The 16,592-nt window shown below is 37.8% G+C and overlaps 1 pseudogene; it reads left to right on the top strand.

Moving 5' to 3' along the window:
- Nucleotides 1-654: 654 nt before the first annotated feature.
- LOC129006660 (52 kDa repressor of the inhibitor of the protein kinase-like) lies at nucleotides 655-3,008 on the top strand (annotated as a pseudogene).
- Nucleotides 3,009-16,592: the final 13,584 nt, after the last annotated feature.

Below are 16,592 nucleotides of genomic sequence, written 5' to 3'. Positions count from 1 at the left end.
AGTGTTATAAAAAGGCAGGATTATTTAAGAGAGAAAATAGATAACTAGCAAGGGATAAAAATATTTTGGGGTCATGGGGGATCAATTTAAAAGCAAATTTGCAATTGCTGTAAATGTCTCTTTGGTGGCCAGCATTCCACAAATGCTGCACAGAAACACACTCATTTTCAATGTTCTGCAGTTCCAGAGTTATTTTAAAAAGATACTTTCTCAACACATGAAGAAGCTTAAAGTTACAGCATCATGAAAATATCCTTGGTACATCCATGTGTTTATCATTTACTTTAGAAATATTTGTGCCTACAGTTTTGTCTTTGAGAGCTGTATTTAGGTGGTCCTGACTGAGCATTCTATATCTATGGGAGATTTTAATTTTCTGGGGAAAACTTTCACAAACGTTGAAGTTAACCCAATGTTTCTGCCTTGCACTTAATTGAGATATTTTGGGAATGAGCAGTCAGAATATTTTCTTTCATAAGTGGCATAACATAATTAAAACTAAAAATGGAAAGTCAAACTATAAGAATTTGTCGCCCCCGCGCGCCAGTCCTGCCGAGCCGGCCAGCCGGCCTGGCTCCCCTCCCTGGCCCCATGGGCGGGCGGACTGCCCTGGGGAGGAGGGGAGGGGGCTGAGCCTGCCGGCGGCCGGCAATGATGCGGAACTTCTGTGCTGCCCCTAACTGCACGCGGAAGAGCACACAGTCCGACCTGGCCTTCTTCAAGTTCCCGCGGGACCCGGCCAGATGCCAGAAGTGGGTGGACAATTGTAGGAGAGCAGATTTAGAAGATAAAACACCTGATCAGCTAAAGAAACATGATCAATTATGTGCCAAACATTTTGAGACCTCTATGATCTGTAGAACTATACATTTTGCAGAGGCATCAGAAAACTAAATAATTAGTTTATTTTATTTCTCAAAACTAATTGAAGCAGATACTCATGAAGTCATTGGGAGAGTCCTTACTTACAGGACAGTTCTTCGAGATAATGCAATACCAACAATATTTGATTTTCCCAGTCATTTGAACAACACACAGAGTAGACACAGAAAACGAATAAAAGAACTGAGTGAAGACGAAATCAGGACACTGAAACAGAAAAAAAGTTGATGAAACTTCTGAACAGGAACAAAAACATAAAGAAACCAACAATAGCAATGCTCAGAACCCCAGCGAAGAAGAGGGTGAAGGACAAGATGAGGACATTTTACCTCTAACCCTTGAAGAGAAGGAAAACAAAGAATAACTAAAATCTCTGTTTGAAATCTTGATTCTGATGGGAAAGCAAAACATACCTCTGGATGGATATGAGGCTGATGAGATCCCAGAAGATCTCTTTACTCCAGATAACTTTCAAGCACTGCTGGAGTGTCGGCCCGGATAAATTCTGGTGAAGAGCTTCTGAGAAAGCAGTTTGAGACAACAGCAGTTAACACGTTGTATTGTTCAAAAACACAGCAAAAACAGATGCTAGAGATCTGTGAGAGCTGTATTCGAGAATAAACTCTCAGGTCCACTATCACTGACCATGTAGTGGACATAGCAGGGGAAGAGCACCTACGTGTGTTGGTGAGGTTTCTTGATGAATGTCATAACCTAAGAGAGGAATTTGTAGGCTTCATGCCTTATGAAGCTGATGCAGAAATTTTGGCTGTGAAATTTCACACTATGATAACTGAAAAGTGGGGATTAAATATGGAGTATTGTCGTGGCCAGGCTTACATTGTGTCTAGTGGATTTTCTTTCAAAATGAAAGTTGTTGCTTCTAGACTTTTAGAGAAATATCCCCAAGCTATTTACATGCTCTACTCTTCCTGTGCCATAAATATGTGGTTGGCAAAAACAGTACCTGTTACGGGAGTATCTGTTGCATTAGGAACAATTGAGGAAGTTTGTTCTTTTTTCCATCTATCGCCACAACTGCTTTTAAAACTTTATGATTTCTGTCCTTTTTCAGAACAGTAAAGAAAGGGGTAAAGAACTGAAGGAAATCTGCCATTCTCAGTGAACAGGCAGGCATGATGCTTTTGAAATTTTGGTGGAACTCCAGCAAGCACTTGTTTTATGTTTAGAGAGTATAAATAGTGACACAAATATTAGATGGAATAACTGTATAGCTGGCCGTGCATTTGTACACTGCAGTGCAGTAACAGATTTTGATTTCATTGTTACTACTGTTGTTCTTACAAATGTCCTTTTACAAGAGCCTTTGGGAAAAATCTCCAGGGTCAAACCTGATGTCTTCTTTGCAGCCGGTAGCTTGACTGCAGTACTGCATTCACTCAATGAAGTGATGGAAAATATTGAAATTTATCACGAATTTTGGTTTGAGGAAGCCACAAATTTGGCAACCAAACTTGATCTTCAAATGAAACTCCCTGGGAAATTCCGCAGAGCTCACCAGGGTAACTTGGAATCTCAGCTAACCTCTGAGAGTTACTATAAAGAAACCCTAAGTGTCGCAACAGTGGAGCACATTATTCAGGAACTTAAAGATATATTCTCAGAACAGCACCTCAAAGCTCTTAAATGCTTATCTCTGGTACCCACAGTCATGGGACAACTCAAATTTAATACCTAGGAGGAACACCATGCTGACATGTTGTAGAAGTGGCTTACCTAATCCCGACATGCTCTCAGCCGAGCTTCATTGTTGGAGAATCAAATGGCAACACAGGGGGAAAGATACAGAGCTTCCATCCACCATCTGTGAAGCCCTCCATCTGCCTGACATCAAGTTTTTTCCTAATGTGTATGCATTGCTGAAGGTCCTGTGTATTCTTCCTGTGATGAAGGTTGAGAATGAATGGCATGAAAATGGATGAAAGCATCTTAAAGCATATTTGAAGTACACTTTGACAGACCAAAGATCGAGTAACTTGGCTTTGCTTAACATAAATTTTGATATAAAACATGACCTGGATTTAATGGTGAACACATATATTAAACTCTATACAAGTAAGTCAGAGCTTCCCACAGATAATTGGGAAACCATGGAAAGTACCTAAGAAACTTTTAAAAACAGGCTTTTTTTTTTTTTTTGAGATGGAGTGCAGTGGCGCAATCTCGGCTCATTGCAAGCTCTGCCTCCCAGGTTCACGCCATTCTCCTGCCTCAGTCTCCCGAGTAGCTGGGACTACAGGCACCAGCCACCATGCCTGGCTAATTTTTTGTATTTTTAGCGGAGATGGGGTTTCACTGCGTTAGCCAGGATGGTCTCGATCTCCTGACCCTGTGATCTGCCTGCCTCGGTCTCCCAAAAAAATAGGCTTTCTTATATTTGATATTTGGAAGTAAAGCAATAAGGTGTATATAGGCCATTTAATCACTAAATATCTTTGTCTATAGGACTCCATTGAATACATTAGCCATTGATAATCTACCTGTTTAAATAGCCCCTGTTTGAACTCTCATGCTTTGAGGACCTATCTGTTCTTCCAGAAGAGAACACTGAAAGTGCCATGTTTCCTTCTGCATGTTCTCTGCTGGAGGCACTCTGGAATTGTTTTAGTTAAGTCATTTTAGACATAGCATCTATTATCACCGTGGATCTCTACTCATTGGGTGTTAATGAATTCTTTGAAGAAATATATTTTGAAGAGGTGGAGGAGGAAGGAATACATTTTATAAAATGTTATAGTGAAGCCCACAATTGACCTTTGACTAATAGGAGTTTTAAGTATGTTAAAAATCTATACTGGACAGTTACAAGAAATTACCGGAGAAAGAAAAGCTAGTGAGCCCGCCAAACAAGGATTTCAGTGTAGATTTGTCTTTCTCAAATGAACTTAAAGGAACAAATGGCAGTTAAAGTTTGAATGAAAGTCTGCCGTTGTTCCACATCTCGTTGTTTCTGTTTACATTCCTTTGTGGAGCCTACACCTTCCTAAGCTTCTTAGCAGGTATATGTTGAACACTTCTGTTTCATGGATAAGACAGAATCAGAGGCCATGGATACTGACAACTCATTTGTCTGTTTTTTTCTGTCTTTTTCCATGACTTGTATCTCCTGCCTTGTCTTCATTTATAAGCAAAACCTGGAAGACCTACACAAATAAGTGTTGTGGTTTATCTAGAAAAATATGGAAAATATTGCTGTTATTTTTGGTGAAGAAAGTCAATTTTGTATCATTTATTTCAATCTAAATAAAATGTGAATTTTGTTAAAAAATTTGTCTTTTTCTTTGAAAAGATTTAAATTTTTACAAAGGCAGACTTTTTTCTCTTCATGCCATCCTCTTATTCTCTTACTATGTATATTAAAAGTGTCTTCTAGTTTTTTTTTAATCTATATTTAAGTAACTTCATACTTAAAAGTTACAAAAATTCTGAGAGCAAATTGTAAATGTGATGCCCCAGGACATCTAAAAATTTCAGTGTGCATTTCACCAAATCAAGGACACTCTCCAACACAGGACAAGAAATCAACATTGATACAATACCACTATCCAATATATAGGCCTCATTCAAGTTTGGCCAACTTTACCCACAATATTTCTTCTCTGCTTTGGCACATGATTCAGTTCAGGAATACACAATGCACTTGTCACAGCCCTTTGGTGACATTCCATCTGAAACCATGTCTATCTTTCTCTGTTTTTCATCACCCTGACAGTTTTAAAAGAGTACAGGTCTTTCTTTAGGGTGTCTTCAGTGTGGTCCATGGAATATTTCTTTTTTTTTTTTTTTGAGACGGAGTCTGGCTCTGTTGCCCAGGCTGGAGTGCAGTGGCGCGATCTCTGCTCACTGCAACCTCCATCTCCCGGGTTCACGCCATTCTCCTGCCTCAGCCTCCCCAGTAGCTGGGACTACAGGCGCCCGCCACCGCGCCCAGCTAATTTTTTTGTATTTTTAATAGAGACGGGGTTTCACCGTGTTAGCCAGGATGGTCTCAATCTCCTGACCTCGTGATCCGCCCGCCTCGGCCTCCCAAAGTGCTGGGATTACAGGCGTGAGCCACCACGCCCGGCCGGAATATTTCTTTATCACTGGACTTGAGCTGTCCTTTCTTGGAAGGAACACCTCAGAAATAATTTCTGCTCTTCTTAGAGGATCACATGAGGAGGTACACAATGCTGACACTTCACAACCTTCACACGTCAAGGTTAATAAGTGATGTTAACCTTATGTTTTCACCAAAAATATACCATTCAATTCCTTCATAATTTATAAGTATTTTGTAGGGAGATACTCTGAAATTACAACAGTGTCTAGTGTCACATCAAAATCTACCCACCAGCCTTAGCATCCATTGATGATACCTGCCTGAATTAGCCACAGCAATGATGGGTGTAAAATGGTGATTTTCTATTTCTACCATTTCTTCTCCATTAATTACTTGGCATTCTACCATAAGAAAGATTTTTCTCTCCTACATGTTTTTTGATTTATTTATATAAATATGAACTCCTGAATCAATTTTTTGATGTGTGGTAATACATTATCATCATTATTTATTTTGATGTTCAAATAGTCTCAGATATGGTCACTGGAATCTCCTGCAGGCTAACTCCTGGATCCTTTTGACATTTAATTCTTTGCGCATTTAACAAATTTCTGGCACAAGATATTCCTCGCTCATTTTGTATTTTCCCTGCTTCACCTTTGGGACCAGTCATTACACTAAGGTATTTAGAAATCAAGATCTGGGCAAAAGGTGAACTCATTTTTGCTGAGTTGTCCTGGCATTTAACCTTCTTAGTGGATAGAGCAATCTATAAATGCACGTATGTACACATGTACACACACACACACATTAATGCACACATTCTTGTCTATTTATATGTCATATATATTTTAAAAATCATGAGTTCACATGCATACCTTCATTTCCAAGGCAAAACCTCAGGATACTTTCTAGGCTCTCCCCCTTCAATTTTATAAACCCTTTTTCAGGCAGCAAGAAAGCTGGTTTCTCTATATGGTGGTTTATTTGTTCAATCCCCATCTGTAGCCAATCTCCTTAATCTGCTGGTCACTTCTTCTCCTTGGTCCCTTTTGTTGAACTCTGTGCCTTCATGGTTCCCCTCTTGACACCTTTGTCACCCTGCAGCCACCATAGTTCTATGACTTTTTAATGGATATTATTTGAGCTATATAATTTAGAAATGAAGTGTTGTTTGAAAATCACTATAGATTCCCAAAGAACAATAAGGTCATATTGGTTTGGTCACTGGCTAAATGCCAAAAAAAAAAGGTGTTTGTTGATATTATTTTAAAGGTCACCAACTTTAACAGTCTCCTTAGCAGACTTACTCTTATGAGCCAGAAAATCTTTTATCTTACTAGTCAAATACTCTAATTGCAATGTAAGCTCCATTCCTCTATTTTGACGCTCTCTCTCTCTCTCTCTGTCACACACACACACACATACACGCACACATATAAATGAGCTCATTTCCTGCTATCATCTTTTAGAAAATATTTAATGATCCAATGACTTTCCTCTATTTTAAATGAATACTAATTTCTATAATATTTCCTCATAGAAGGCATTTTATATCACTCAAATTATTTTGAGGTCTGTAAGATCAAGAAGAAATTATTTTACCCAAACTACCAATTAATTGATTAACTAGTTAATTAAATATATATGAACCATCAATTCCAGACACTCTGGCTAGTTGCTGGAAAAACAGTGAGAAACAATACAGAAAAGGATTCTGAGGTCTGAAAATTTGATCCTATATGTAATAAAAGTTAGTGTCATACTGACCCTGAATTTCTCAATTCACTCAATTCCTCCATCTATCCACCATACTATTTTTTTGTGCTTTGTTTGGACTCTCTCTGATTTCTTACTCAGAGATTATAAACTAGTAGCCTCGTGGCCAAATCTGGACAGATTTCACCTATAGAGGTTCAAAATCGCTTTTCTAATCAGTTATTTAAATTTGGAGATTTTACATAAAACTTGGGATGCAAACTTCTCTTGAAAAATCTAGTCAAGCAACACTAGTTCTACACCCCTACATGGCAAAAACCGGCTGAAATCAATAGCGTCTGATCGCCTTTAGGTTGTAGAGTCTCTATTTAACTACCGACTCCATCACTACCTATAACGTCATACCCAATCTGCTTTTTTTTCTCTTGCTTAGATTTCTTTTTATTGTTTTTAAAATTGAGAGATAAAATTATATGTATTTATTATGGTTATTAATCTATTTCCCCCCTGCCTGGCCTTTTAATGCTTGATTTGTGATTTCTGCTTTATATGCTTATATTATAGTACACAAAAATTTAACTACTCAGCACATCACTAATTTTTTTTTTTGAGACTGGGTCTCACTCTCTCACCCAGACTGGAGTGCAGTGGCCATATCTCGGCTCACTGCAGCCTCTGCCTCCTGGGTTCAAGCAATTCTCCTGTCTCAGCCTCCCAAGTAGCTGGGACTACAGGTGCACACCACCACACCTGGCTAATTTTTGTATTTTTAGTAGAGACAGGTTTCACCATATTGTCCAGGCTGGTCTCGAACTCCTGACCTCAGGTGATTCACCTGCCTTGGCCTCCCAAAGTGTTGGGATTATAGACGTGAACCACCATGACCAGCCCACATCACGAACTTTTATGTGCCAACTTACAGGAAATTCATGAGCTAATGTGTAATAATATTTTAAGATTGAATCCTCCATAGTATCTAATACAGTGATGGCAAAAATTGGATGGTGATACTCGTTTCAGGAAATTAAAATATTAGCAAGTAAGTCTGATTCATAATTAGTTTTGGTCCCTAAGAATTCCATGTTTTGACTTATGTGTAATACGTGTTTTGCTCCCATGTTTTCATATGATTTGATTTTGCTTCACAAATTGTATAATACTTAATGCATTTTGATTCCATGCTTGTTTTTAATGAGTTAACAAAAACCCTCTTCACAGTCATATTTTCTACAGGCAATCGATTTTCCCTTCATGTTATAATATTTTGTACTTCAAGTGAGGTTGTGTGCTCAGACAAGCCTAGGTAGAGTGTACTTTAGCATACTCCAAAATGGTCTTTATCTTTACCTTTGCTGAGCATTGACTATACCTGTTAGCAGTCGCTATACTTTTTTGGCAAGGGTTTGCGTCTGACATTCAGTTTACTAGATGAATAAGTTTAAAAAACAGCTTTCAGAGAATCTGTAGGATAATAATATTAGATTAATGGTGGGAGAATTTCTCAGATATTTTACTACTTGGATTTATGTGTGAGTGGGCATAACACTCTATAAATTCACTTCAAATAAAATAAAAATAAAGAGCCCACTCTTATGGAACTGAATATACAGCCCCTATCCACATTACCCAACTTTTTCCATGCAAAAGGAGTTTTGGTAGATGATGTCATTTCTTAGACTGATAAAAATTATTAGTACAGTTGAGTGACTGTATCACTATCTCTTTCAATCTGAGTTGCATTATTCCTGGGCTCAAGCAATTATCACTTAGCCTTTTCCTTTAGTGACATCTTAGGTTTAGTCCAGGTAGTTTTGGAGTTTGGATGACTAGGTAGAAATAGTGCATTTTAGTCTTGAAAATATGAGTAGTATTAAGTAAATACATGTGAAAATTTCACAAAAGTTAAAAATAAAATTTGTTCAGTAATGTGAATGTTTTCTACAACTTACAGGTTCTAAAATAGCTCTCATAAAAAATACATAGTTTTCCATTGAGGCACATTCTTTTCCCTATAATATATTTACATTAACAAAGTAATATCTGCATTTTCCTCCCTTCTGTTTCTTTGTCTTTTTTCTGGGAATGTGCAGAAAGTAACATTAACTTAGTATTCTTTCCATCCCTCTCAAGAAAATATGACTTTTCAAACGACAATAACATGTGGAAATAGGGACATTCCGAGTTTGAAATTTAGCATTTCACCTAGTTTTTCTTCATGAGGTTTTATCTGAACTTAAGAAATAAAAAATTAAATTTAACGAAAATTATAAAACAATTAAAAACATATCGGTTTACCTATGAGAGATGTCCGGTTATTTGGGTATGAATAATGCCAACGAACAAAAAAAAAGAAAAAAAATTGCTCATTAGCAATCTTAATTAAAAGAGAATTATAACAATTGTCACATGTTTTAAGCAATATGGAAATTCCCTTCTGCCAAAATATACTTGGCTCCTAAAAGTGGGGAATGCCTGCATATTTGTTTAAATATTTAAATTACCTTTGGGCTTTGTCTTATGATAAAATGATATTGTCTATTCATTGTTTTTCCTCTATCTGTTGGTTTCTTCTCTTTCCAAACCCAAAGGGCATGTCTGTAAGGGTCTTGCCTGTTCCCTGAATGAAGAACATATTTGGAATAAAAGGTTCTTTGTTAGAGGGTGGGGCCATTTCACAATAAAGGCATTGATATTAAGATGGTAAAATTTGTGAGCTTTTTTATGAATAGAGACTTCCAATAATTTTTCAAATGTCTATATAAATGCACTATGAAATTTGACCAGAATAGTCTTGGTTAAAAAAAAAAAAAGGATAACATTGGCTGAAATTACCTTTGAACGTTTCCAGTTTAGAGGCCTTCCCTCCCTTGAAACATTCCTTTCATTTATGCCTTCCTGTAAAGGCCAACTATTTCTGAGCTCTGTCACCAGAATTTTATACTCTAGGGCCTGTTTTGTTAGGGAATCCTGAGGGCTGCCTGCTATCTCAGCTTTATGATTCTATCCCATTATATACCACATTTTATCTCTTCGGAGTCAGGTTTTTTGGCTGTTAAATAGTTTACATATCTCCACCCATCTTTATTTTGCAAATTCCTAAAAATAAGATAAACAACAGTTAAACAAACTATACTAATATACTAAAAAGAAAGGACTATTTTTCCTATTTCACAAGCAGATGAAATATATATTATATAAGAAATATGTGTATATAGAAAATCTGTTTATCCGTCTATCTCTATGTTTGTATATTTGCATTTTACATGATGTTTTGGTGACTATACCTTTTCCTTGCTTATTTTATTTTCATAAAGAAATTGTTTTTTCTTGATTTTGCAATCTTGAAATCAACATTCTTATAGATATACATTTACCAATACCATTTAAACCAGTTTTTTTTTTTTTTTGCAAGATTTATCTCATGCTCTCTGGTTAAATTAAATAATTTTATAGCTGATGTGAATTATTAAAAATCATGCTGCTTTGTAGTTATAATTCATAAGAATTGAAGGCAATATTATTCCATAATTCCTTTCTCAAAAAGAATTGTCTATTTTCTCTTTTGCATTATGTTAGTGTTGAGGTTTCAAGATTCTTTTTGCTGTTGTGATCTAAATAACCCAGAGGCTCTGCAAAGATTTTTACTGGTTTTCCACTGTCCTGGATTTTAATTGGCATCCATGACCAATGTAGAATTCAGTGATGACTGGTTGAAGCTGCCTTTGCAAAATTATGACAGTGAAAGGATGAGCTAACCAATTTCATCTTGCCTTTAACCTCCAAACTGCCTTTGGTCATTCCTGGGAGTGGACCAAGCTAACTTTGGGAGTGATTTATGGTTCAAATGATAATAGCCCTTCCCAAAATTAAGCCACTTTTATAAAACTAATAAAAGGCCTGAATTCTGTTAAAAAATAAGTGTAAACTATCACCAGCCATTGTTCTGGAGGCCACAAGATGTGTAACTTCCTCAATCACTCCTGTAAATGACATCACTATTGTAGAACCTCAGCTTGGTCTTTTGAGATATCTTTTCAGACTTTTGCATTTCTGACAATGGGTTGACTCTGGGTCACCCTGATCCGTGACTCATGACAACCAGCCCTGTGGCTCCCACGCAGAAGTGGACTTAGTGCACAAGGACCATTTTCCACCTTCCTAGGATTGTATCTCCAACGAATTAGCAGCAAGCATTCCCTAGCCCACTGCCTGCCAAACTATCTTGAAAATATATTAGCCTCTAAATTTTGGGGGAGGCTAATTTGAGTAATAATAAAACTCCATCTTCCATTTAGCTGGCTCTATATGTATTAAACTCCTTCTCCATTATAATCCCCCGTCTTGATAAATGGGCTCTATTTGGACAGTGGGCAAGATGAACCCATTGGGCAGTTATATGGCAGGGGAAAAAGTCACAAAATGTGATTTTAAGAGTCATCTTGGTCAGGCGTGGTGGCTCATGCCTGTAATCCCAGCACTTTGGGAGGCCAAGGTGGGCAGATCACCTGAGGTCAGGAGTTCGAGACCAGCCTGACCAACATGGAGAAACCCTGTCTCTGTTAAAAATACAAAATTAGCCAGCGTGGTGGCGCATACCTGTAGTCCCAGCTACACAGGAGGCTGAGGCAGGAGAATCACTTGAATCTGGGAAGCAGAGGTTGCGGTGAGCTGAGATCACGCCATTGCACTCCGGCCTAGGCAATTAGAGCGAAACTCCGTCTCAAAAAAAAAAAAAAAAAAGAAAAAAAAAAGAATCATCTTAAACTTTAGCTTGAAACCTGAGCAACCCAGTGGAGAGCATTAGCCCTCCTGCTTGGTCCTTAAATGTGTGTGGGAACTTCTGCGTCAGGATATTTGTCCTGGCTGTTCTTCCTCAAATCTAATTGTCTCACATTTTTTAGTCTTTACACAAATGTAATAGTTTCAGTGTCATCTTCCCTTGGACAACTGACTAACACTACATTTTACAGGCTAGAATAAATGTTTGTTTTAAATGTACTATTTTGTTTAAATATTGGCCTAGTTAACATCCTCCGTGTAAATACAAACTATTTTTTCAGATAAAAAATAGGCAATAGGTTTAAAATTACATCTTATCACCATCTAACATATATTTTTATTGATTGATCACATTTCTTTTCTGTTTCTCCCACTTGAATGTAGGCGTCACAAGATCAAGGATTATTTGTGTTTTGTTTCTGGTTCTCTAGGGTCAAGAGCAGAAACTAGTACCTCGTAAACACTCAATAAAAACATGTTAAATGAATGCTTCTTGCACTTCATAGCCTTGGATCAGCACCAAAAAGTACATTTGACAAAAAAACACTAGACCAGCTATTAGTGTGATTCAGGAGATACGCCTTTCTTTACTATGAGAAGCCCGTATTCTATCAGCAGTCTCCAATCATAGGTTCCCAATGGTGGTCAAGAGGTTGGTCACTTGGTATTTCAAAAACCTGAAAGAAATTGTACACCCAGACAAAGACGAAGTCTTTTCTTCTCTCACTGATTGGAATGGGGGTAGGGGACTGGTAAAGATATGAGTTTGGGGTGGTGCAAAAAATGTTTCGTCAAATATTAATATCTTTGGTTAGTTAAAAATGGGAAAATAAATTATATAATAAATAGTTCATTTGGCTTGAGACCACATCTTTCAAACATTTGTTCATAGTAAAGTATTGTAAAACAGTTTTTAGTGGTAAAAATATGAGGATTCTCATTTTATCTGTTCAATTTAGAATGTGTTAAGTATGTAATGTGATCTTTGCATAATATTGAAGTGCTATGGAGGCATAATTTAGTGACTGGTCCTAAACTTCAAATGGTTATAATCTACATAGAATAATAGAGGACATAAAATGATAAAATATAAGAAATACAAATAATAAATTATACTTTTACTTATTTCTTATTGTATAAATATATGTATAAAATGCATAGATATGTATAAATACATAAATTATGTCTATAAATTATATATAATGAAATGCTTCTCTAAAATATGATAGTAAATAAAATGATGCACAGTGAACAGAGGAGTTGATGAAAAAGTGTTTGATTGAATTTGTTTCTATCTTTACAGCATTCACTGGCCAAACAATTTGAAGAAAATTGGAATATAAGGTAATCTGTCATCAGCTGATTCAGAATAGACTCAGATGTGTATTTTTTTTGAAGATTTAGATGTGTATTTATGATGATGACTCCTTACACTCTGTGCAGAGTTCATTCTGGTGGTTCCCACTTTCTAGCTACTTCAGTTCTGATAAATGGAAGACCATTGTATAAGTGGAGGACTCATGTTACAGGTAAGCTCCCTTTTTCTAAATCAGCAACAAATAAGTATCCTCATGATAAGATCTCTAAAAATCAGGCATCCTGCCAATTTACTACTTAGATAATTACATTTTGTCAATCTAAATCCCCTATGTAATTGTATCAGGATAAAGTCTTAATTTTCCATCCATTAATGTTCTTTCATTTTATCTTAGAAGTGTTTGCATTTTTGTAATTCAGAGAATAATTGTAAGGAATGATTCTGATCATCTGGTATGATCTTGAGAAATGTAAAACTTGTGCAGATGAATCTCTGTTCTTTTCTGGCCTTCCAGCATCCATATCTCCCTATTCTGACACTAGCACAACAGTCTGTGCTAGCTCTCAGTCTGTGAGACTTTGGGGTGGTCTAATGGGGGTTGTCACGTGACTCAGTATTTTCGTCCCCCTGGCCTCAGTGACTGGTTCAGGGAAGAAAAATGACCTAACTAACTCAACCTGAGCTTAGTCATACATTCAATCAACATTGAGCAAGGTACCGTAACTTCTGGGGATATAGCAGTAAAAACACACAGAAAAAGCCCCTGTACTCATGGGGCTTGCTCTCTAGTGGAAATGTTTTCTGTGATTTAAAAAAAAAAAAAAAGGCATTCTTCTGGGGAAAGAGACATTCTTTAATTCTGCTAGACTTAGAACTCTGAGCATGTAAGTGTGGAGCTGCTGAAACCTAAGAAAGAATTCCAAACAGAAGAAAACACAGCTGAAATAAAAGCAAGTGAGATGAAGCCTTGAATATCCCTCAAGTCACAATATGTCTGGTCATCCTTTGAGCCCTTGGATGTCCTAAAGTTAGCTTGACATCTAGATTTTCTTTTTTCTTTTCTTTTTTTTTTTCTGAGATGGAATCTCACTCTGTCGCCCAGGCTGGAGTACAGTGGCTCAATCTTGGCTCACTGCGACCTCTGCCTCCCGGATTCAAGCAATTCTCCTGCCTCAGCCTCCTGAGTAGCTGAGACTACAGGTGTGCACCACCACACACGGCTAATTGTTGTAGTTTTAGGAGAGACGGGGTTTCACCAGGTTGGCCAGGATGGTCTTGATCTCTTGACCTGATGATCCACCCACCTCAGCCTCCCAAAGTGCTGGGATTACAGGCATGAGCCACTGCGCCCGGCCAGACACCTCGATTTTCAATGATATGAGCCAATTAAATATTTTGGATTAACCCAGTTTTGATGGAGTTTTAGCCACTTGAAATGGTAAATGTCCTGATTTACCTGCCAACAGTGATCTGGGTACAGTGTCACTACAGTTGCACCCCCCCGGGGTTTATGTGTAGAAATGATGAAACAGATCTGTATGATCCATCCATGGGCTCCCAACTGGGCTCTTGATTGACCTGGCATAGCCTGAAGAAGAACAGATCAGGAAGACATTCTTTAGTGTTATTGCTAGTAAATTTCGCTACAATGAGTCAGGGACACTCTGAGGTAGGTTACAACACTTTATAACAGTGGGTTTTAATGTTTGCAAATAATTTATGACCAATTTGAGAATCCTGCCAAAGCTATGGTGGCCAAATGCTTATATACAAATCCTATTAAATTTTTCCATACATTTTCAAGTTTTCCAAACACCCCCCAAAACCTCATGGTATTTCTAAGTTATTTTGTGCCATCTAAACTTTTATTTATTGTCCTGGTCTAGAACTCTTTCCACAATTTACCTAATGTCTGAATACTGAAAAAATAAAATAAATAAACTGCCCAAGGGATTCACCTTGCCTGTTGCCTAGACAGAGCCTATTGATCAAGACAGGGGAATTGCAATAGAGAAAAAGTAATTCACGCAGAGCCGGCTGTATGGGAGACCGGAGTTTTATTATCACTCAAATCAGTCTCCCCCAGCATTCGTGGAGCAGAGTTTTTAAGGATTACTTGGTAGGTTGGGGGAAGCCAGCGAGCCAGGAGTGCTGATGGGTCAGAGATGAAATCACAGGGAGTCAGAGCTGTCTTCTTGCCCTCAGTCAGTTCCTGGGTGGGGACCACAAGATCAGATGGACCAGTTTATTGATCTGGGTGGTGCCAGCTGATCTCTTAAGTACAGGGTCTGCAAAATATCTCAAGCACTGATCTTAGGAGCAGTTTAGAAGGGTCAGAATCTTGTAGCCTCCAGCTGCACGACTCTTAAACCATAATTTCTGATCTTGTGGTTAATGTTAGTGGTACAAAGGCAATCTAGTCCTCAGGCAAGAAGGAGGTCTGCTTTGGGAAAGGGCTGCTACCATCTTTGTTTAAACTATGAACTATAAACTAAGTTTCTCCCAAAGCTAGTTCAGCCATGCCAGGAATGAACAAGGACAGTTTAGAGGTTAGAGGTTAGAAGCAAGATGGAGTCAGTTAAGTTAGATCTCTTTCACTGTCTTAGTCATCATTTTGCAAAGGTGGTTTCATATACACACACAAGAAACCCCCAAAAAACAAAAACAAACTTTCCTGTATATGTCCTTATCCCTTCTCTTTCATTGCCCTTCATACTGAAGTCGTCCTTCAGTTTAGGTGCCTTCCGTGCGGTCTACACTACTTCCTGTCTCTTGTAAATAATAGCTCACCTTTTTTGAGTACTTTCTGAATGTAAGTGCTCAATCTCACTTAATCCTTACAATAGCTCGGTGAAGAAGGTCCTACTATTTCCCGCATTTGGCATATAACGAAACTGACCTTTACAGGCTCAGGAACTCATCTAAGGTCAGTTAATAAGGATATGAAAGAATGAATCTTGAATCCAGATCAATCTATCAGTGTACTTAAAAAATTCTGAGGCTGGACATGGTGGCTCATGCCTGTAATCCCAGCACTTTGAGAGGCTGAGGCAGGTGGATCACTTGAGGCCAGGAGTTTCAGGAGACCAGCCTGGCCAACATGGTGAAACCCCATCTCTACTAAAAATACAAAAAATTAGCCAGACGTGGTGGTGCATGTCTGTAATCCCAGCTACTCAGGAGGCTGAGGCAAGAGAATCTCTTGAATCCGGGAGGAGGAGGTTGCAGTGAACTGAGATCATGCCACTGCACTCCAGCCTGGGTGACAGAGCTAGACTCTGTCTCAAACAAAAACAAAAACAAAAGCAAAAACAAAAACAAAAAAATCCTCTACACAACTCCCCTTTATATTTCCTGGTCCCAATTTGTGGACTTTTTCCTCTGCCATGTACACTTGTTTCCTAATTCAATGCTGCTCTCTGTTCAGGTCCAACCTGACTCTCTTTCATTCTATCACTCTGTTTTGAGTTTCTCTCCCATGTGTTGCCAGCCTCACTATGTAAGGCCATGCACACTCTACAGTTATGATACTTGTTCTTGACTTATGCCATACTGTGGAAAAGAATATTTATGCCCTACAAAAAAACTTTCTTGTTTTAGATCAGAGAATACGGCTTTCCTGGGAGTGTCAAGGAGAAAAGCATGACCATGACAAATGAAATAAACATTCCTGATGTAATGTTTTTTGTATTTCTACTTTAATTTGACTGCAAATACAGCAAAATAGCCAGACTTTAAAGATTGTCAGAGATTACCAGGAATTCCTGTTCATCAGTTTTTTTTTTAAAAAGCTATTTTCTGCCCACATAATATGGGTCAAAAAATGTACAT

The sequence above is a fragment of the Pongo pygmaeus genome, chromosome 8 (genome assembly GCF_028885625.2).
Source record: "Pongo pygmaeus isolate AG05252 chromosome 8, NHGRI_mPonPyg2-v2.0_pri, whole genome shotgun sequence".
Taxonomy (NCBI): Eukaryota; Metazoa; Chordata; class Mammalia; order Primates; family Hominidae; genus Pongo; species Pongo pygmaeus.
This window is presented reverse-complemented; position numbering and strand designations above follow the sequence as displayed.